At 46.5% G+C, this 23,633-nt stretch overlaps 1 protein-coding gene across 2 annotated transcripts in view; it reads right to left on the reverse strand.

Annotated features, from left to right (window-relative positions):
• Nucleotides 1-20,344, reverse strand: part of DCAF8 (DDB1 and CUL4 associated factor 8) — a 55,037-nt gene extending 34,693 nt beyond the window's left edge. Inside the window, exons 1-2 of one of the 2 annotated variants that reach the window (XM_084613291.1) lie at nucleotides 20,283-20,344; nucleotides 19,291-19,361 (exon numbers count right to left, since the gene is read on the reverse strand). The gene's annotated coding sequence lies outside the window, so the exon portion shown is untranslated. Of the gene's footprint in view, nucleotides 1-19,290; nucleotides 19,362-20,188 lie in introns of both variants that reach the window. The other variant, XM_084613290.1, reaches the window with a different exon arrangement.
• Nucleotides 20,345-23,633: the final 3,289 nt, after the last annotated feature.

The following is a 23,633-nucleotide window of genomic DNA, read 5'->3' on the forward strand; positions in this document are numbered from 1 at the left end:
GGCCACAACATTGGGGCCATCATACAAAGTCTTTGGTAGTCCTATCACAACTTGTTAATATCCACAAGTGGTCAGGAGCTCAGCTTTATCTCTCCTCTGATATGTGATAACTGGAGCATCACAGTGCACCCTTTACACCACGTTGGGATATGGGTTCAGAATACCTACACTTACTTCTAGATGACCTAAATATTCCTTGGGATGTCTCCCACTCAAATACTGACCCTGTTTAGTGCACAAGATCAGTGGAAGATACATCATAGTACAGTTATGGCTGCTACCATTGCAGTCCAAAACTAACAAGCATAACTTCTGCAATGCTCTGGTTCTCAGGGGACAATTCTTCCCCTCTGCCCCCGTCCAACCATTTCCACGTCTGTACAGTCCTCCAGCTGCATTCTTCCATGAATACTGCCTTGACCCAACAGAGAAGCGAAGGCCCCATGACCCAATGCACCTGCTTAATTTCTTAAAGCCTTCCACCATATTTCCCTATGTGAACCCTCCCTAGTCTCTCCACCTTGGTCCTCTGACTCCCCTTTCATTTGTACCTTGTCACAAGGCAAACTCTTTCCATCCAACTCCTGATCCCCAGCTACACTCAAAGGAATGAGGAGTTCTTGACATTAGCTCTGCAACAACAGCTACTCAAAATCCATCCATAACTGAAGAGACCACTTTCATATGCCCATATCACAAAATTAAGCATGTTAGATCTGAAATACAGCTGAGGAAGGGTAGCTTTGAGGTGCAGTAAGTGCCGACATCACAGATTGTAGGGTCAAAAGCTAGTCAAGAAGCTTTTTTACCTCAAATCACAGATTTCTAAACACCTTCCTATGCACGAGGTGCTTCCAAACCTCAAACGCTCTCAGTAATCATATAATCATAGAATCTCTGGGTTGGAAGGGACCTCAGGAGGTCATCTAGTCCAACCCCTGCTCAAAGCAGGACCACTTTTTGCCCCAGATCCCTAAATGGCCCCCTCAAGGATTGAACTCACAACCCTGGGTTTAGCAGGCCAATGCTCAAACCACTGAGCTATCCCTCCCACCCAAATGTAGTGGGAGAACCGGGCATTCCCACTGAAAGGCCCACTGCTCTAGAATTTAGCCCCCTCACTAGTCTGGAGTCCAAGATGACCTTCAGGACTCATTTATACTCCCATGCTTTTCCCAGAGCACAGGGGAACTCCAGTGCACTGGAAGCTTATCTGTGAGGTTGGAAGCTCCCTCACACTTACTGCCATTGCTCAATTAATTGAACATTTTAATTTTACATGAGCACATGATCAATCCAAAACAAAAGAGAAATAGTGCTCTAGCATTTCCAGCTCCCTCCATTCCAAGGGCATTGTGGAATAGATCTTTAGTTACCCCACAGTGACATTCCATGGGATCTCATGCTGGCAACGGCTACTTTTAGTTTCCTTAAAGCAAATCTTAAGCCCACTCACCCAAGCATATCCAGAATCCCTTCAAAACCCAACAGGAAAGTTACCAAGGTAGTAGCTATGCTATCCTGTCAGGGTTCTTCCCCCCCACCCCAATTCCTGAATTAAATATTCCAGCCTCCTGGTTTCAGCCAAGTGTTTTAGTGTTAATTCCCTGAGGGGAAAATGATTTTTAATCGTTAAAACAAAAACAAAACAAAACAAAAAAAACTTAGTCTAGCACCCAGAGCTCTTCCCATGGCAGAGAAATTTCAGTTTGCAGCCTGCTAGAGGCAAAGGAGCTATTCAATATTAATCTTTCCATCGAGCCACAATTAGTAAAACTGCTTTTAGGCATTAACTTCAAAGCAGACTGTATCATATTTGTCTACACCACAGGGATATCTCCCTCCTGCTGGATTTTAGTGATTTTTTTAAAAATAGCATTGAGTCTCTTATTTTCTGAAGAATCGAGAAAAGGCAGTATTCTCTTTACTATCGGCCATTTCCAGTGCTGTTAATGGAACCTGTAATTAATGCAGCTCTGTGCACTTCTCTACTTTGTCCATCAGCATCAGTGATGCCTGAATATGGCACCACAAAAAATATTGCACATTTTCTGCTTCGGCAATGGTTTCACAATGCTGTGGGAATCATGTCAGTTAGCCCCTGCTTCCTCCTCCGCAGCAGCTCAGATATAGTTCAATGGGACACCCTGCAAAAACAGTGGCACTATTTGCTCAGTTGATAAACTCCCCTACAACCGCCAACAAAAAACGATCTAGGTCACAATTCCAATCAAAGTCAGAAGTGACAAATGTTCTTGCCAAGGTGGATCATTGATTTCAATGGCCTTGATTTAAATTGTTCCACCCTGGGTACCGCCACCTGCTGGCAGCTCTGTGGCCCACATAGAGTGAGTGGATCTCAATCCAGATCTTGGGAACACAAGTGGATCTTTGCACGCTATCAGTTTTCAGTTGGCCTGATCTGTAGTCTCAGCAGAAAAGGCAAAGATTAGATGGATTAGAGAGAACAAACTCCCATCCCATCCAGCCTACATCCACGAGGTCACACCTCTAGGTCAGTGCTTAGACACACTGATAGGGGAGGGTCAGGGCAGCATGAACTGGAGCAAACACAGAACATCAGTTTCCATAAATTATCCTTCACAAGCATGAATTTCACTAGATACCCCTAGGGCCTTCAGATTATTTCTTATACTAGTGCAAAAACACACACTGTACCAAATTCTGGGACTAATCTATGTGAAAGCATCTACTAGATGTCATCAATACACATATAAATGGTCAGTTTTCAGAATGGGGAGAGGTAAACAGTGGTGTCCCCCAGGGGTCTGTACTGGAACCAGTACTATTTAACATTCATAAATGACCTGGAAAAGGAAGTAAACAGTGAGGTGGAAAAAATCTGCAGATGATACAAAACTACGCAAGATAGTTAAGTCGCAGGCAGACTGCGAAAAGCTACAAAGGGATCTCACTAAACTACTGGGTGACTGGGCAATAAAATGGCAGATGAAATTCAATGTTGATATATGCAAAGTAATGCACACTGGAAAACAATCTTAACTGTACATATTAAATGATGGGGTCTAAATTAGCTGTTACCATTCAAAAGAGAAATCTTGGAGTCCTTGTGGACAGTTCTCTGAAAACATCCACTCAATGTGCAGCAGCAGTCAAAAAAAGCTAATGGAATGTTGGGAATCATTAAGAAGGGGACAGAGAAGACAGAAAATATCATATTGCCTCTATATATAAATTCATGGTATGCCCACACCTTGAATACTGTATATGGTCGCCCCATCTCAAAAAATATACTGGAATTGGAAAAGGGCAACAAAAATTATTAGGAGCATGGAGCAGCTTCCCTACGAGGAGAGATTAATGACACTGACTTTTCAGCTTGGAAAAGAGACGACTAAGAGGGGATATGATAGAGGTCTGTAAAATCACGACTGGGGAGGAGAAAGTAAATAAGGAAGTGTTATTTACTCCTTCTCATAAGACAAGAACTAGGGGCCTCCAAATGAAATTAATAGGCAGCACGTTTCAAAAAACAAAAGGAAGTATTTCTTCACACAATGCACAGTCAACCTGAGGAACTCATTGACAGGGAATGCTGTGAAGGCCATGACTATAACAGGGTTCAAAAAAGAACTAGATAAATTCATGGAAGATAGGTCCATCAAAGGTTATTAGCCAGGATGGGCAGGGATGGTGTCCCTAGCCTCTGTTTGCCAGAAGCTGGGAATGGGTGACGGGATGGATCACTTGAGAATTTCCTGTTCTGTTCATTCCTTCTGAGGCACCTGGCATTGGTCACTGTCAGAAGACAGGATACTGGGCGAGATGGACCATTGGTCTGACCCAGTGTGGCCGTTCTTATATCACAGTAAATTCTGCCCTGATTTATACCCCTGCAGCTTAATGAAGTCAGTGAGATTTCAGAGAGTGCCAGGAAGGGACAGAATTTGGCTCAGTGGATTTTTATAGCAGTGAAGTATTACCCAGATTACTCTCAGTGAGATTGAATCACAAGGGCAATATTTCAAACTGATGTCAACAAAATAAACAGATTCTGGTCATTTTAAATAAAGAGAAACAATGCTCTGCTTCTTCCCCATGTGCTCTTTAAAGAGTAGTAAATTTAGAAGTCACTTCTGTCTATGCATTCTGAATGGTGACTTTCGATTTTGGGTAGCACAACTTGAGACTCCAGATTTTCAGAAGTGGGTGCTCAGCACTTCGTAAAAAAAAAAATCGGGTCCTTTTAAAAGTCTCAATTTGAGCATAAAAAAATTAGTCACTTTCAAAAAGTTTCGGCTGTTTTTTCTAATCCATTTTCCTTGTTTGCATGGGGTGGTTCCACGCAGGATAGGCAGGAGAAAAGCACACTAAGAGAAAAACCACACAAACACACGACGACAGCAACTGGCAGGGCAGGTGTATGACAACTATTTTTAATCTAACCAGATTTCAAGCTGACGGTGTCGCTTTTATTGTAACTTTCTGGATATATGATACATACAAGGATTACGTTAAACCACCAGAACAATCTTAGCTGGAAGTTTTTTTGGAGTGGGACTCGACATTGAAACTGTTAATGATATTCTCAAGCAATGAGCAGATTGGAAAGCCAGTTAATAGCTTATCTCCAATTCCACTTGGTGAACATTACTGTGGAACCTGGCAGTTAAAGTTACTTCAAGAGGAAAGGCAATCATTACTGGGTAATTAATCTGACTCCTTCTCACTCACCCACCCCAGGGGATTATAATCGAAATTCAGTTTTTTTAAATAAATTTTCATTTTATTTTTCAGGAATTTCATGTTATTTTGTTTTATCCATACTGGGAAGAGGGGAGAGAGGGAATGGGGACAAGCCCATCCTGCATTCATCCCCTAGTGACAGCTCCCCACTTCCGTCATTGCAACCTGGCACACCAGGGCATATCACAGCTCAATTTTAGCAAGACAATGGAGGGACAGCTTGGCCAAATTTGGGTGGTGCTGCAACCCAGTGTGCCAGGTCACAACACCCACTGCACTGAGGCAGGCCTAGTCCCATGGGACAAGAGCCACAGGAGCTGCCGCTGTGGGGTACTTAAAACTTTGTTTTTTGTTTTATTTTGTATCTGCTCTAATTATAAACCTAGCTAAGAAATAAGGACACAAGTGGAAAACACTCAGCTGCCTAGCAAGGAACTTCTGAGGAGGAAAGATTTGCTCCCTCTTGCCTCTCCATCTCCTGCTTCCTCTGGCAGTATTAACTCAGCTGCTGTGAAGATGAAAACAGATTGTATCCATTAGCCACCTCTTTTACATTTAGGTAGTTGAAGGCGTTCAAAGCGAGGCCTCTCTAAACTGATTTGTATTTAAGGCAGGCTGGATTCTCTCTAGCTGGAGAGACTTTGTGTCAGCCTGTCTAAAATGGGCTATTAGCTATCTGATTCATACACAGTTAAACACAGTTTAACTTGACAATGAGATTACAATGTACTTAGACTAGGAACTCCTTCGGGCAGGGTCTGGGTGTACAGAGCTGAATACACAACTCAGTAATAATAATAATGGAGATTAAACAGTAGCACTCAACAAAGATCAAGTAGGAAAGCAAACTATAACTTTTGCAGAGGAGGGCCTAGTCTGCAATCCTCGAGAGGGGCAACTAAAGATCTTTTGCCAGTTCTACCAAATCCCTTCACTAGGGTATTCCTTGGCTGTCCTCCTTGGAAGCAATCCCTATCCTCTTCTGGGCCGACTGACCCCTAGGCACCTGGCATGAACCCTATCTGCCCAAGTTATGCTTCTCCTTCCTTGAGCTGCTGTACTAGATGTGAGCTGTTTAAAGCATGGAGCACTCTCTGAGGGCTCGTGGCAGGGCAGTGTCAGTGGAGGGCACTGGATGTCAGTCTACCTTGCCTCCCAGATCTGACAAAGCCAGGGCTTGCTGCATCTTTTGGCATGGCAGCAAGAGGTCGGAGAGGAGAGGAGAGGTCTTTTGCTTATGGTGTGAAGGTAAGTTTGGGCTCATGTTGGGAAGGACAGACATCTTGTGCTTAATATGTAGATGTGAACATCTTATAAACAAAGAGAGCAGATCAAAGTCTTCTCAGGTCTACAAGGGACTTTACTCCAAGTTATTCCAGAAAGTAGATCATTAGCAGGGACACACTTTTGGTGGAGCCTGCAGAAAGGAATGGCTTTAACGGATGCCTAAAGACATCATCTGTCAGCATCAGGGGGCTGCTACTCTTCATTTAACATGCTGGCACTTTTATCTGTTATGGGCAGGTAGCCATCACATTGGAAAGATTTAGTGATGGAAGCTACTTTACTTACTTCTCTGTAGTACACAATTGTGTGGAATACAGGTTTGCTCTACGGACATTGAGATGGACACAACGGCGCCACATAGGTCACCCCAAATGAGTGTCAGACCCTTAGACACATGCCATCATGTATTCTATTTAAGCCACACATTCTATAGGAAGTTTTTACTAGCACTCATTTTCACATCCCCTCTGTAAAGCTAGAGAGGGATGCCTTTGGACCACGAGTCCAGCTCCAGAGGCATTCGTGGGAGAAGACAGCCACTCTAGTTCTAACAGCCTCTGAAAGAGCTTTTCAGTATGCAGAGTAATGTTGTTCAGTCCAGCCTGAAAAGGGCATAAACCAATGCCTTACACCACTGCAAGGAAGGGGAAGTGGCCATTAGAAGACATAACTGTTTGTGAAATACAGGACCAGAGACAGATTCAAGGTTTAGGACTGAATGCTACCCATCAGTGGCTTGAGTCAGTGGGGATGGGCAAACAGACAGGTGAAATGGTTGACGGTGCATGGTCAATATAGTTTACCACATGGTTCTTGTCTCCACATGTGGTATAACCACTTTTAAGTCCCAATACATGGTATAATCTCCACTCTCACTTCCAGGTGATCAATCAAGTTTTACTCAAAGCTCTGTTAGTTGCACCTGAGCCATGTATAGCCCCTTCCACTCAAGGCCCTCAAAGCAATTTACAAAAAGCAGTCTTCACTAACACCTGAGCTCCCGTATGCCCACCCATAAAGAGAGGGCATCACTCTCAAGGCCACAACACCCAGACAGCAGAGCTGGAAATAAAACCCAGTCAGGCATCAGGAGGATTTCTATGTTCCAACTACTAGAGAACCATCCCTCCCCTCACATATGCAAGCTGGTGGCTCAGACATATCTGTGCTGAGGCAATGGGCAGAGGATCTGCCATGGGGCTGCCTCTCCCTAGTTTCATGGGGTGCACTGGGCTGATGTAAGACCCCTTTTTGGAACCATACTTCTTAAAGTGGGTCATTAGAGCTGCAAGCTCACAGCACTAGCCCAGCCTGCACTCCAAGCCTGCTCTTCCTCAGTTCACAGGACTCATGGTTTCTCCTGGGGTCTCCTACCCCAGCTGCCCCTGGCTGGAGGCACAACCCCTCTTTATTACCCTATGGAGCCGTTACTCCCACCTTCTCTGATCAACTGTCACATTCCAACCACAGCAGAACCTTTGCACTCTGATGCTCCATCCGGTTCCCAAAGGCCACAATACTATATGCTCACGCTGTTCTAGCCAATCCGCCCTCAAACTAATCCCATGGAGCAGCGGGAAGGTGCAGCATTCAAGCGCCTTTTCCCAGGAAAGGGAAACAGATTGCTCTGAAGTGTAGCTCTGCAGACACACAGCCAAGGTAAAGAGTCCTGACCCTGCTCCAGTGACCATATGGAGAGAAGGGTGATAGAGGATGTCAAATATAAAAGGGAAGGGTAATCACCTTTCTGTATACAGTGCTATAAAATCCCTCCTGGCCAGAGGCAAAACCCTTTCACCTGTACAGAGTTAAGAAGCCAAGATAACCTCACTGGCACCTGACCCAAAATGACCAATGAGGGGACAAGATACTTTCAAATCTGGAGGAGGCAGGGGGGGTAACAAAGGGTTTGGCTGTCTGTGGGATGCTTTTGCCAGGAACAGATCAGAAATGCAAGCCTTACAACTCCTGCTAAGTTAGTAAGTAATCTAGCTAGAAAATAAACTAGATTTCCTTTTGTTTAATGGCTGGTAAAATAAGCTATGCTGGAGGGAATGTATATTCCTGTTTGTGTGTCTTTTTGTAACTTAAGGTTTTGCCTAGAGGGATTCTCTATGTTTTGAATCTGATTAGCCTGTAAGGTATTTACCATCCTGATTTTACAGAGGTGATTCTTTTACCTTTTCTTTAATTAAAATTCTCTTTAATAACCTGATTGATTTTTTATTGTTCTTAAGATCCAAGGGTTTGGGTCTGTGTTCACCTGTACAAACTGGTGAGGATTCTTATCAAGCCTTCCCCAGGAAAGGGGGTGTAGGGCTTGGGGGAAGACGTCTCCAAGTGGTCTCTTTCCCTGTTCTTTGTTCAAGACGCTTGGTGGTGACAGCATAGGGTTCAAGGACAAGGCAAAGTTTGTACCTTGGGGAAGTTTTTAACCTAAGCTGATAAGAATAAGCTTAGGGGGGTCTTTCATGCAGGTCCCCATATCTGTACGCTAGAGTTCAGAGTGAGGAAGGAACCTTGACAGAGGAGGAAAGCTGCTCAGGTCAAAGGTGACTACCAGGATCCCTGGCCTAACAAAGCAGTTAGAGAGAGCACTGTTTCCTACCTCTGACTCTACCAAAGGACAGCTGTAGCCTCTCAGGGGTTCAGGAGAAAAGAGTTTGAGCCTAGATGAGCAGAAGCCAGCAGGGGGAAGAGAGTTGGGATAAATGCAATGAGATGGCCCAGAAAGAAGACAGCCAAGGACTAAGGCCAGATCTACACTACAGACCTATATTGGGATCACTATATCGCTCATAGGTGTGGATTTATATCAACCTAACCCCGCATGTAGACAGCACAATGTCAACACGAGAACTTCTACCATCAACATAGCTATCACCTTTCGGGGAGGTGGATTAACTACGCTGACAGGAGAAGCTCTCCTGCCAGCATAGGAGCATCTTCACTTAAGTGCTATAGCAGCATTTTAAGTGTAGACCTGCCCTAATCCTCAGGGGGTTCTCCCGCATTGGGCAAGAAGTTGTAAACTCTCCATATACAAAAGAGAAGCAGCACAGAGTAAAAAGCTGGGAGGGAGGTAGGTATTTTAACCCATTTTTCCCCATTAGTCCTATTTAATAGCCTCTTTTATACAGAGTGTGTCTACATGAGACTTTTTATTAACATCACTGAGTAGCTAACATTTCTAAAGGCTAGTCTGGATATTCCCCAGCTATCAGCGTTTGTAGTTTGCCCACAGGGATCAGCTTAGGGCAGTGGATCTCAACCTTTTTTCATCTGTGGACCCCTAAAAATTTTCAAATGGAGGTGTAGACCCCTTTGGAAATATTAGTCCACAGACTAGAGGTTGAAAACCACTGTTCTGGAGTAATGACAAGCTTCTTCTGATCCCTTAGACAGAGTCTGTGGACCCCCAAGGATCTGTGGGCCACAGGTTGAGAACCACTGGCTTAGGGTAGACAACCATGTATCCTTGGAACAAACATTTGGGAATGTCCGGACTGGCCTTTACAAAGGTGTTCACTCCCCTGAGTTAACTGGCATCCAGAGAAAACAAGCCTCCAGGGGAGAAAGAAATTACTTCCCTACCTAATGGAACGCAACCACCTCTGGGGTAAAACATGGCAGCTGTTTACCAATCTACAGCAACACTGTAGAACAGCTTGAGGGAAGGAAAAAGAAAAGGAGTACTTGTGGCACCTTAGAGACTAACCAATTTATTTGAGCATGAGCTTTCGTGAGCTACAGCTCACTTCATCGGATGCATCCGATTCATTCATCCGATGAAGTGAGCTGTAGCTCATGCTCAAATAAATTGGTTAGTCTCTAAGGTGCCACAATTACTCCTTTTCTTTTTGCGAATACAGACTAACACGGCTGTTACTCTGAAACCTGTCATTATTGAGGGAAGGAGGCAGTCATATTCACCTGAAATTGCAGGGAGAATACAATTAGCAGCTCTGGTCTTTAAATGCCACACTGGGATTAGAAAGATTTAAGTGATGAAACTGGCCATGAATCTGGGAAAATATCCTGACTGTGGAAGAAAGCATCATGGGATCTTTGTTATCCACCAACTCAGGTCTCACTGGAATGAGGGCAACAGCTCCTTACACCTAGGATGCTCACTCGGCCAATGGAGTAAAGTATAGATCCAACAAATTTATCTGAGCATAAGCTTTTGTGAGCTACAGCTCACTTCATAGAATATCAGGGTTGGAAGGGACCTCAGGAGGTCATCTAGTCCAACCCCCTGCTCAAAGCAGGACCAATCCCCAATTAAATCATCCCAGCCAGGGCTTTGTCAAGCCTAACCTTAAAAACTAAGGAAGGAGATTCTACCACCTCCCTAGGTAACGCATTCCAGTGTTTCACCACCCTCCTAGTGAAAAAGTTTTTCCTAATATCCAACCTAAACCTCCCCCACTGCAACTTGAGACCATTACTCCGTGTCCTCTCCTCCCACTGAGAATAGTCTAGAGCCATCCTCTCTGGAACCACCTCTCAGGTAGTTGAAAGCAGCTATCAAATCCCCCCTCATTCTTCTCTTCTCAGACTAAACAATCCCAGTTCCCTCAGCCTCTCCTCATAACTCATGTGTTCCAGACCCCTAATCATTTTTGTTGCCCTTCGCTGGACTCTCTCCAATTTATCCACATCCTTCTTGAAGTGTGGGGCCCAAAACTGGACACAGTACTCCAGATGAGGCCTCACCAATGTCGAATAGAGGGGAACGATCACGTCCCTTGATCTGCTCGCTATGCCCTTACTTATACATCCCAAAATGCCATTGGCCTTCTTGGCAACAAGGGCACGCTGCTGACTCATATCCAGCTTCTCGTCCACTGTCACCCCTAGGTCCTTTTCCGCAGAACTGCTGCCTAGCCATTCGGTCCCTAGTCTGTAGCGGTGCATTGGGTTCTTCCATCCTAAATGCAGGACCCTGCACTTATCCTTATTGAGCCTCAGATTTCTTTTGGCCCAATCCTCCAATTTTTCTAGGTCCCTCTGTATCCTATCCCTACCCTCCAGCATATCTACCACTCCTCCTAGTTTAGTATCATCCGCAAATTTGCTGAGAGTGCAATCCACACCATCCTCCAGATCATTTATGAAAATATTGAACAAAACCGGCCCCAGGACCGACCCTTGGGGCACTCCACTTGACACCAGCTGCCAACTAGACATGGAGCCATTGATCACTACCCGTTGAGCCCGACAATCTAGCCAACTTTCTACCCACCTTATAGTGCATTCATCCAGCCCATACTTCTTTAACTTGCTGACAAGAATACTGTGGGAGACCGTGTCAAAAGCTTTGCTAAAGTCAAGAAACAATACATCCACTGCTTTCCCTTCATCCACAGAACCAGTAATCTCATCATAGAAGGCGATTAGATTAGTCAGGCATGACCTTCCCTTGGTGAATCCATGCTGACTGTTCCTGATCACTTTCCTCTCATGCAAGTGCTTCAGGATTGATTCTTTGAGGACCTGCTCCATGATTTTTCCAGGGACTGAGGTGAGGCTGACTGGCCTGTAGTTCCCAGGATCCTCCTCCTTCCCCTTTTTAAAGATTGGCACTACATTAGCCTTTTTCCAGTCATCTGGGACTTCCCCCGTTCACCACGAGTTTTCAAAGATAATGGCCAATGGCTCTGCAATCACAGCCGCCAATTCCTTCAGCACTCTCGGATGCAACTCGTCCAGCCCCATGGACTTGTGCACGTCCAGCTTTTCTAAATAGTCCCTAACCACCTCTTTCTCCACAGAGGGCTGGCCATCTACTCCCCATGCTGTGATGCCAAGCGCAGCAGTCTGGGAACTGACCTTCATCGGATGCATTCAGTGGAAAATACAGTGGGGAGATTTATATACATAGAGAACATGAAACAATGGGCGTTTCAGATGTTCTTGTCAACTGCTGGAAATTGCCCACCTTGATCATCACTACAAAAGGTTCCTCCCCTGCCCGCTGGCTCTCCTGATGGTAATAGCTCACCTTACCTGATCATTCTCGTTACAGCGTGTATGGTAACGCCCATTGTTTCACGTTCTCTATGTATATAAATCTCCCCACTGTATTTTCCACTGAATGCATCCGATGAAGTGAGCTGTAGCTCACAAAAGCTTATGCTCAAATAAATTTGTTAGTCTCTAAGGTGCCACAAGTCCTCCTTTTCTTTTTGCGGATACAGACTAACACGGCTGCTACTCTGAAACCTATAGATCTAAGGAACTCTTCAGTCTCCAGAGAGTTGGGGGAACCGAAACGTTAGGCTACTCAAAACTTTGTACTCTACACATCTGAAGGTGGTAATTACACTAGCTTTCAAATGCCCAAGGGCTGATGTCCCCAGCGCCCTGTCAGAGACTTGAAGATATCCCTTCACACCAGCGTGCAACGCCTTCTCGATCCCTGCAACACAGCACGATCCTTCCAGCTGAGTACTGGCTGGACACTAGGAAACCCACCAATGCAACACTCTAAAACCAGCTCTACAGGCAGGAGCTTAAGCGGGCACCTGGGGCCCAGCATCCCAAACAAGTCTTGCTCTCTATTAGTGGAGCCAGAAGGGAAAGCAACTCCTGTTCTGCTCCCACTCCAACACACACACTTCTAACAGCTTGGGATCCCGCAGATTACATGGCTAGACCAGAAATTAGGTGGGGGAAACTGTCATTAAGGGAAAGCACTCACTTGTTCCCTGACCTGACAGGGACTAAGCATACTGTCTCGGTAGATCAGCTATGTATTATTTGCATTCCAGTAGTGCCCAGAGCATCAGATCAGAGTTGGTGTCCTACAAACACACAGAAAGATGCAACTCCTGCCCGAAAGAGCTTACACTCTGGGCCCCCATGTACAGACACCAGGATCCTCAATTAAACCTGAACCACCTACCTTTTAATTACAGACAGACGATCTCCTCTTCCTGTTAAGCTGAAGAGATGCCGTCTCCCCAGCAGGCTCCAATACCACATATATCGCCATACACTAGATTCCACTGCCAGGCAGCAATGCCAGGGCCCTGCCCAGCACAATACCTAGATTCTATTCAAAGCCAGTAAGCCTCCCAATGCAAGGAAGCCAAGGGTCAAACCACAATGTGCAGGAAGACGTTAATGTACCACACCTTGTTCCCCTAAACACTGCCAGCTTTAGAACAGCCTCTGGCTGGGTGAGCCCCATGCAGATCTCTGATGCTGAAGGAACAGTAATTACACAGGCAGGTAACAATGCACATGATGCTGCAACACATGGGAAACTCTTTTAGACATCCCTCCCACACCAGGCCCTCAGTGAAAGAGCATTCACCCTCCAATACCTGCCATCCAAGGATGTGTACACACTCTACAAGGGTCACTGAATTTAGCCCCCCAACTGCCTTGTGTGGCACATATTAGCCCCATTGTACACAGGTGGAGAAAAAGGCAAAGAGAGCTGAAGGGACATGGCCCAAAGTCAGTAAAAGACCCAGAGCATGGAATATCTAGCGTTTGTGTTTTAGACAAGAGATCATCCTTCCTCCCTTAACCTACTGCTTGTTAAAGATGAGCAGGAGTCTTTCACTTCTGGGATGCCCTCAATTCCAGCCCAGCTCCCAGTAAGTGAACCATTACCACTGGATAGCTTCTAGAAGATCTATGTCAAGTGTTGTAAGTTTAGGGTGAATCCATTAAAAACTCGAGGATTCCCCACATCCTGCACTTACACCATGCAGAAGGAATACTGCTATGCTCACCAGAAGAAGGGTTTCCATGTTACCAAATGCTAATAAATGGATCGTGAAAAAGAAAATTAGTCTTGTGGTTAAGGCACAAGACTGGGAGTTGAGAACTGGATTTTATTCCTAGCTCTGCTGCAGTCACCTCCTGGCCCTGTGCCTTGAGCGCCCCAGTCGTCAAACAGGGATGATGCCTAGTTCACCAAGTTGAGGCTTAAGCACTTTGAGATCACCCCATTGAAAGGTGATGGGGGAGATTTTTGAAGTAGTGCGGTGGCATTAGCCACAAGCTCCATTAACTAGAATAGAAGTTGTGGGCTGAAGGCCCCAGTACCACTATGAACAACATCTACCCGATATTTTTAAAATTGAGAAAACAGGATGCAAGGCACGTTGTAAGCTCTTTCCAGAAGGCAGATTCCTAGTTCCAATCAAATGATATTGTGTGCAAGTTGGCATGTGTTCTGTTTTATATCAGACATACTTGCACTCTTCTGAAGTCTACAATCTAGTAGTGTCCAACAGTAGGAAGCCAGTTAGCCCCCACCTTGCAAGTGACGATTGTCACTCAATTACACTTCAGTTGTATGCAATACAAAGTCCAACAACAGGATTAAAATACTGCACACCAACCCATTTTTAAGAGTGTTGAATTGATATTTATAGCTCCTTAGTTACTGAACAATCCATTATTATAATGGATATGTAGCTATAAACACACTAATGGACTAGCTCTGCCAGAACACACAGTATTGCAGCCACATTTGGACCAAGCTGCACAGGCACGATGGCTGTGGAGATAGGGCAGCAGTATGAAAAATGTCAGGCTTTTCTCTGGTCTACTAAAGACTCCCTACCTTCAGGGTCATCCTGATTTCAGTCTGCTTTACCAGACAGCGAAAACCCCATGGGTCTTTGCAGACAGATCACTGTTGTGAACACAACCCTATGTATTGGCATACACTGGATCTCTTGTACACTCTCACCGCCTTGTATTTGTTCACTTGAGGCTCCTATATTTAAGCAGGGTTTTCTCCTAAGTACTGGAGTATGGCAACCTCAGACAGTGCTCCTTTAAGTACAGAGACTGTCATCAGGTGATTTAGGCCCAAAATGTAACTTGATCAAGATCTTACACAGCCTAATAATCCTTTCATCCCAACATGCCACTCTAGGAGTATGTCAAAAAAGGCAGCACTCGGACTCTCAGTAGATAGCTGCAGCTAGCCCTGCGGGGACCCCCACCTTCCAAAGGACACATTCTACTATTGAGCATTCAGTTACATTTCAGATGTGTGAAATATGCGAAACCCAACAACATAGTACGAAAACCACAGGTTTAGGGTGAATCCATTAAAAACTTGAGGATTCCCCACATCCTGCACTTACACCATGCAGAAGGAATACTGCTATGCTCACCAGAAGAGGGGTTTCCATGTTACCAAATGCTAATAAATGGATCGTGGAGGAGAAAATTAGTCTTGTGGTTAAGGCACAGGGCTGGAGCCCCAACCCCATGCCAGCTCTCTGCCATAACTCTCCACCATCATTCTTTTCTAGGGCATAGCTCCTAGGCCAGCCAGCAGAGCAGCTAATGGCATTCCAGCCAGACAGCTACTGTTCATTCTCTTTCCCAAGTTCTCCCAGCTACAACTCATACAACACTGTCCCTCAGTATTACAAAAATAATTCAGAAATAAGAGGGATGGGGATGTCAACTGATATTTACATGATTTTATTTTAATTTCAATGAAAATAATTTGATTGGTCTTAAGCCTTGCCTTAGAGTGATGGGGATTTATACTGTCCTAGTGCATGAGAACCTGACAGTGAAACTGACCAGACTTAATACTTCCATGGATGCTGTTTATTTTAGTTTTACTGCCTACCCAGAGGAGAGAGCACATTAGATGCTTAGGAAATCCTTTTAGTTTTAAAAACTGTACTTCCATGGCACCTTCCATCCACAGATGTCAGTGTGTTGCGGAGACGGATGAGTATCATTACGCCCATCTGTAAGACGGGGAACCAGACGCACAGAGAGGGGAAGTGACTTGCCCAATGTCAGAGCAAGTCAGTGACAGAACTGGGAGTTGAAACAAAGTCCTCTGACTACCTGTTTGGGGCCTCTTCCACGAGACAAATGCTGCCTCTGACACATAAAAAGAAGCAATTCAGTAAACTCAAGGGGACTTTGTTTCTCAACTACAGAAGACCTCTCTTAGTTGAGCCTTCCCAGTAGAGTCTGATCTCAGTTAAGTGATGAGACTTTATCAAAAAGCCTGAAGAGACTGGAAATCCGTTATTGTGTTGATACACATTACTTGAGCTTGTCAGCTCTTCAAGGCAGGAACCACCTTTTTGATGTGTTTGTCCAGCACCTAGCACAACAGGATCCTGATCTACGACTGGGGACCCTAAGTGCTACCACTATGCAAATCTCCTCGTTTCCCCCACCCATCCCAAACACACATTTTTATTTGTTATTTTCTATATTAACTAACCAGAGGTTCAATAGAAAGTCATACCCATGGAAAACCTGGATAAAGGCCACTTACCCTAGTGGCACTAGCTAAATGAGCTGACTGTTAAGCAAAGGTTATGCCAATCCTGTACTGATTAGTCATCAGTCATTGCCATTCACTATCAATATCCTATTTATAACAGGAACATTTTCTAAAGATCTCCAAATGTTAGCAACACTGGAAGCCTTAAGACACGATTCTGCAGAGAGAACTGCATGAGCCCAGATGTCCTCTTGCATGGTGCTCTGTGCAGGACCAGGTTCTCCTGTAGACAGGTTGCCAGCATTTTTAACAGCATATCATACAAGCAGATCGAATCAAGATGGTGTTAGAAACACCAGCAATCTGCCTCTTAGGGCCCCAAATGCAGTTAATATCAAGAGAGCAGAACCAGTTGTATCAACAGTGGGCATGTTTTTAGAAAGGCCCTCCCCATACTAGGGAAGCTATGAGGCTAACACAGGTCCTGAAGATCACACAAAACATGCAGATTTCCGTTAATTGGGATGCACTTAATTGGGAAAATTGTATGATTTTTTTTTTAAACCTGGCAGTGTCCTGAGTAATATATACACACTTTAATTTCGATTCACCCTCTCTTGAGGGGCACACAAATCAGCTCTTGGCTATCTTTTTCCTTAAAAATCGTGTGTGTGTGGGGGGGGGGGAAGAATATAACCCATTAAATGAAGGTTTTCCTTTTAGAGATAAAGCACCTCAAAGCCACCACAAACCGGACACCTTTAAATTACTGCACAATATGCTAGTTCTGAAGCACAATGGAACAGCCTTGGTCAATGACCACCACCACTTTACATGCCATATCCAAGGCACTCAATTCAACTCAATGAGGCTTTGACACAACCAACGTCTCAAGTGTTGCCAAACTGTAAGAGAGAGAGATCCCCCTCCCCCATTTGTCAGAGAGAGAATCAGAACCCTTCACATTCAGGTTCACCCACACCCTGTTTGGAGAGATCAGGGACTCCATTTGGCAGGAGAAGAGAAGATGTGATTTGCCTGACATCACGCAACTGGGCAGCATGATGGCTAATGAAATTCAGTGTGAAACACAAGGTAGCGTACACTAGAAAGAACAATCCTTGAGTTACTCACACATACTATGGGTTATCTACAAACAAGGCTTGAACCCCTTTAGCTGTACATGTATAGTCAAAGCAGTTCAACCCCTTAGCGAGAGCACAGTTATCACAGTATAAAGGTGCTTTATCCCACACCTGGTGGGCACTTAAAATTTATACTAGCATAGCTAGGTCGGGGGGGGGGGAGAAAAAAAACCACACACCATAGCGACAGAACAATGGTGACAAAACCCTCAGTGTAGGGAAAGCTATGCCAACAGCGTGTGCTCCTGTCAGCCCAGCTAATGGGAGGTGGTGTTCCTATGCTGGCAGAACGCCTCCTTCTGTCATTGTATACTGCATCTACACTAGGGGACTATGTCAGCATAGGCTCAGTAATGTAGCTATAGCCTCAGTAGGGCTATTCTCCTTCTCATAGAGATATATTTGTACCTGTATAAATCACTTTTATACCTGCAAAAGAGCTTGTGTGGATACAGTGATTTCAGTGAAAAAAATTCACCCCTCTAACCAAAAAAAAGATTGGCCAAACTGTCAAGTGCATACCAGGCCTTAATTAATTAGCCACTCAGGAAAGAGACTTGGGCATCATTTTTGGACACTTCAACGTGCAATGCTGTCAAAAAAAACAAAAAAAAAAACTCTAGTGTGTACTGACGTACAGGCAACAAGACAGCAAATATCATAAAGCTATTGAGAAGTCAATGGGACCCCCTTCACCTGGGTTACTGTGCTCATTTCTGGCCACCTTATTTCAGGAAGTTCTAAGATAGGTAGGTGAGAGTGATCAGAGGCATGGAAAGATTTCCATACGAAGGGAGAATGAAAAGACTGGGACTCATAAACCTAGTCTATCTATACTTGTAAGCTTTACTAGTAGAACTACGTCACTTAGGGATGTGATTTTGTATTAGCTAGTCATTCAGGTAGAAGACCTAGCATAAATGCAATATATGCACCTATAAAGGTGGCATATACACCGGTACGTTACTCCCTGTTCTCATAGGAGGAGAGTTATACTAGTATCAGTACCTTTATTGCTAGAACTGTGCCCATTTGGAGGGGGAGGGCAGTTGTACCTATTTAACTATACCGGTCTGGTTATAGCAGTGCAGCTTTCTAAAAGTTGACAACTCCTTACTTTAAGGAAGATAAATAAGAAGAGACACGACAGAGACACAAACTAAGAAATAGCACAGAAGGAGATAAGGTAATACTATTTCCCATTTCTAGAGTCATTACAAGAAAGGGATATCCAATTCGGATAAAAGGCAACATGTTTAAAACTTAAAAACAAACAGCACAATTAACACACGGAATTCATTGCCACAAGAAATCACTGTGGACAAAAGCTCAGTAGGATAATAAATAAGATTAAACACTTACATGGATAACATCCAGTTACATTACACAGGATAAGAAAAGGATACATATATATAAGCCCTGCTGCTGCACAACATAAGCCAAATTACTGGGGTTATGGTATAACCCGTTCATTGGAAGTTTCTTCCAGGCTGTCCGTTAAAGGGTTTCTTGCACCTTTCTCTAAAGCATCTATTACAGGTGATGCTGGAAACAGGATACTGAACTAACCTGCCCATTGGCATGAGTCTGTATGGCAATTCCCTTGTTCTTATGAAGAATCAGTGGCAGAAAAGGAAACAGAACCCAGGGGTCCTGATTCCCAATCTGCTGCTTTAACTCCTAGAGAACACTGTCTCAAGCAAATGAGGAGCAGTTTACTAGCCCAGGCTTATCTAGTCACTCACCTTAGAAAAACAACAAACCCCATATATTTTACTCACCAGTCCAAAAAACAAACAAAACCAGAGAAGAATAGAAAAGAAAAGAAAGTTGCTGGCCCCAGGCTAGGATACATTAGACTGAACACAAGACAGTTTTAGAGGCACTCACCTTTCCTACTTCTATCCACCACACAGGCCCAGCAGCACCTGGGAAATTGGCTCTGTAGATTTGCTGAGAGACTGAGAAAAATTACAGTTTAAATTTAAGAGGTGTCATTTATAACTGATCTCACCCTCTTGCACCTTATTACTCTGAAGTAAAGATAGCTCAGACCAGACTTCATCCACCCCATTCCTCCCAGTACATGTATGTTTGTTTTAATTAAAGATTAAATGTAGCAAGAGTATTTCATGCAAGCCTAGAGTGTGGGCTGGCGAGGGCCCGACACAGACACCCTCGGTGAACCCCAGAAAAGACACCTGCTCCCTGCCCCCCAAATACAGTTCACGAGTCTCCCCATACGCCGGGCACCATTAAAGCTAAACCTGGAGAATCAGGCAGGTTCAGCCTTTCTCAGATAGCGGGGAGGGAGCGAGAGCATGGCCATGACCCTGCGGGGCCAGGAAAGGAAAGCTGGGCAGGTGCAGGCTGGGTTGGGTCGCCAGGCACCAGCACTGGGGATGGAAGATCCAGGAGCAATCCCCTAACCACAGAGGACGAGCCCGAGCAGGGGGTGAGGGAGGCCTTGGTTCTAATGGCTGGGAACCCTGGGCCTGCACGGGAGAGGGGAGAAGTGGGTTCAGGGCAGGAGCAGGACCTGTCCTGGGAGGGGGAGAGGAGCGGGACCGGGCTCTGGCAAAGGGTTAGGGGAGCGGGGCCGGGCTATAGGTTGGGGGAGGGGAAGGGGAGCAGGCCAGTCCCGGGAGGGGATCGGGTCCTGGCTATGGGTTGGGGGAGGGGGGCCGGGCCGGGGCCCGGTTGGGAGAGGGGAGCGGGGCCGGGCCTGTCCCGGGGGTCCCAGGAGCGGGGCCCGCTCAGGCCGCGGCTCCGGGGGACGTGGACGGACCCTACTCCCGGCGGCCCCGGGCCCGCTCAGGCCGGGATCCTGCTTCCCCGAGCCGCTCCCCCGCCACCGGCTCCGGGCCCAGCCGCCATCTTACTGCGCCGCCTCCCTCCGCCGGGGACGCTTTGCGGCTCCCGCCCGCGCTTTACGGCAGCGGCGGCTTCGCGACACCCGCTCCCCTCAGGGCCTGGGGATTGTTATTGTAGGGTCGCGGCCGAGGGGGTGGGGCCCGGCGGGGGCCCGTGTGAGGGACGGGTCTGCCCGCGCCAGATCCTCCGTGATTGTAAATTCCCCTCCCCCATTAGCCCCCTGTGCTATTGGCGGGTCCCCGGTATTAAAGACCCCCCCCCGTTAGCTGCCCCTTCTCATCACCTCCGCCTGCAGTGTCGTTGTAGGGCCGCCCCCTCCTCAGCCCCAGGTTTCCAGTGCAGCCTGCTTGGGGGAGCCCCGCTCTGTTATTGTAGGGTCACTGCAACCCGGGATATTGTAGGGTCATTGCTCCTCTCCCTGACTTCAGCCTCTTCCCTCGGGAGACCCCCTCAGCTGTGCTCCCTTGGGAGCTCAAGCCACCCAGCACCCTGTCCCCATCCATCCCACGGGTGGGCGGCCACCCCCCTTTCCGCCTTGGACTGATGCGCTGGGCTAGGCCTGCTGCTTTGTTATGGGGCTGCCCGTAAGCCCGGGGCTGCCCGCGCTGCTTTGGGACTGGGAAGTGCCTCACGTGGGGGCAGGGCAATCATTTCTCACGCCACCAGAGTTTCTATTTTTGTATGTTGGTGCTGCGAGCAGGGCCTGCGTTTTCACTGACTCCCTCCACCCCGGCATGGCCAATGCGGTAAGCAGCAGGGTGGCTGCCCTCCCTGCCGCCTCCCGTGCTTTGGACCCAAACAACTGCTGATTGGGTCAATCACAGGCCAGGCCTCCCCCAAACAGACTCCCACCAGGAGGCCAGGTACACGCCATAGGGCTGCACCCTCTGCACTGGGATCCCAGAAGGGATGGATCAGCCCCTTCAACCTGATCCTTTCCCTTTCTACTCTCTTTTCCCCATGATGGGATCCCTGACCCTCTAGCGTCGGACTTCCCCGCATGACAGCCCCATCTGGAAGGAGCTTGGGGCGGTCTTGGCTGGTGGGCTCGAGGGGAGGCGCCTGTCATGGATCCACAGGTCCAGTGCTCTCATACGGCTCTGGAACAGTCCCTGGGAGAACGCCTTCAGGGCGTCAGCCCCTTTAGGGTCACAGTCTCTCACTAGAGTAAGCCTCTTGGTTTCACTGCTTCCTGGGAATGAACATCAGAGACTTCAGCACCCCTGCTTCAGGACCCCAGAGTGAGGACCCCAGAGTGAGACTTACACACTTAAGTGAGGACCCCAGAGTGAGGACCCCAGAGGACCCCAGAGTGAGACTTACACACTTAAGTGAGGACCCCAGAGTGAGGACCCCAGAGGACCCCAGAGTGAGACTTACACACTTAAAGGGAGCAATCCCCCGCCCTTCCCAGTTTCCTTAATATGGAGTGACTCTTATCCAGCACTGTAAAAGCAGAAGGGTTTATTAGATGTCTGGAACACAGTGTAGAAAGCCCTTGGTTAGCACAGAGAACAGAAAGTTACAGCATAGTCCATCTGGGTTAGTTCACAACCCAGAGCTCTCTTCTGAACCTTTCTTAGTCTATGTTCAGAAGCTTCCTGCTTTCAGCAGCCCACACTTAACCACTCCACCTGAACCTCCTCCAAGCCCTTTGTTCTCCAGCTAGTCACAATCGAGTGGCTTCCTGCAGAGGATGGGCCATTCACGGTCATTCAGTTGGTAGGATACCAAATTGTCTTCCGGGACTCTCCATGGTCCTGGGCCCCAGATAGCTGGATGTCAGTCACACCTGTATCTCTGCAATGAGTAAACAATCTTTCCCCCCCATCTAGTTAACCATGTAGCTCATCGGGGAAACTGAGGCACACAATACTCATCCAAAATATTATGAAAAATTCCCACTCCGCCACAGGGCCACAATCCTGGAGCCAAGAACAAGAGATTCTTGGGGAGGCAGTGTGATGTAGTGGCTAGAGCACTGGGCTGGGACTCAGGATACCTGAGTTCTGTTCCCCACTCTGCCACTGATGCTGCTGGGTAATGCTGGGCACATCACTTCTCCTCTCTGTGACTCAGCTGCCTCCTCTGGAAAATGGGGATAGTGAGACTGACCTGCTCTCTAAAGCACTTTGAGATCTCCTGGTGAAAAGTGCTAGATAAGAGCTAGGTGTTATCACCAAATAATAACGTGTTTTAATTTGATTCAGTCACTTGTTGGGCTGTGGCCTCTGCTGCTTCCGTGGCTGTGATCTTCGAGTGGCCGTGCCCACTGGGGCCTAGCGCCAACTATAGTCTCAGGAGTCTTGTGATCAGAGAGATCTCCCCATGGCTTTGACCTCTGCAACACAATGCCTGCTCCCTCTCCCCCACACGCTAGGACTTCGAAATCGGTATTCCAACATCTCTCGCCTTTCACTGAGGGGCAGAGAAAGCTCTTTTGCTGCTCTAAGGAAACCTCCTCCTACAAATACACAGGGAAGAACAGGCTCGATGTCCTTCAAGGAAAAGTCAAGCAGGGGAAAAGTCATGTAAATAAGTCATAACATCTTTCCAAGAATACACACTCATTATGTAGTACACTCTTTCAACCCCTTAACCTGATTTGACAAATATTAACATGCACTGGGCCACATACATTTGCAATCCAGATCTAAGCTTTGGATCTGTTCGGCACTGGTGAGGCCACACCTGGAGTATTGTGTCCAGTTTTGGTCTCCCCACTACAGAAGGGATGTGGACAAATTGGAGAGAGTCCAGTGGAAGGCAACGAACATTATTTGGGGGCTGGGGCACATGACTCACGAGGAGAGGCTGAGGAAACTGGGGTTATTTAGTCTGCAGAAGAGAAGAGTGAGGGGGGATTTGATAGCAACCTTCAACTACCTGAAGGGGGGTTCCAAAGAGGATGGAGCTCAGCTGTTCTCAGTGGTGGCAGATGACAGAACAAGGAGCAATGGTCTCAAATTGCAGTGGGGGAGATCTAGGTTGGATATTCAAAAACACTATTTCACTAGGAGGGTGGTGAAGCGCTGGAATAGGTTACCTAGGGAGGTGGTGGAATCTCCATCCTTAGAGGTTTTTAAGTCCCGGCTTGACAAAGCCTTGGCTGGGATGATTTAGTTGGTGTTGGTCCTGCTTTGAGCAGGGGATTGGACAAGATGACTCCTGAGGTCTCGTCCAACCCTAATATTCTATGATTCTATGATCTTCCACTTTGCTGCTGGTCCACGTGCTGCAACACTTGCGAGGTGCATGGGCACTCTTTTCCTTTTTGAAAAGGGCAGGACACCAGTAACCCCGGGGGCTGGCACAAGAGGGTTTGGCTTTTAAATCCCTGCAAGTCCTGCAACAACTTT

This window comes from Lepidochelys olivacea (genome assembly GCF_965140295.1).
Source record: "Lepidochelys olivacea isolate rLepOli2 genome assembly, chromosome: 24".
Taxonomy (NCBI): Eukaryota; Metazoa; Chordata; order Testudines; family Cheloniidae; genus Lepidochelys; species Lepidochelys olivacea.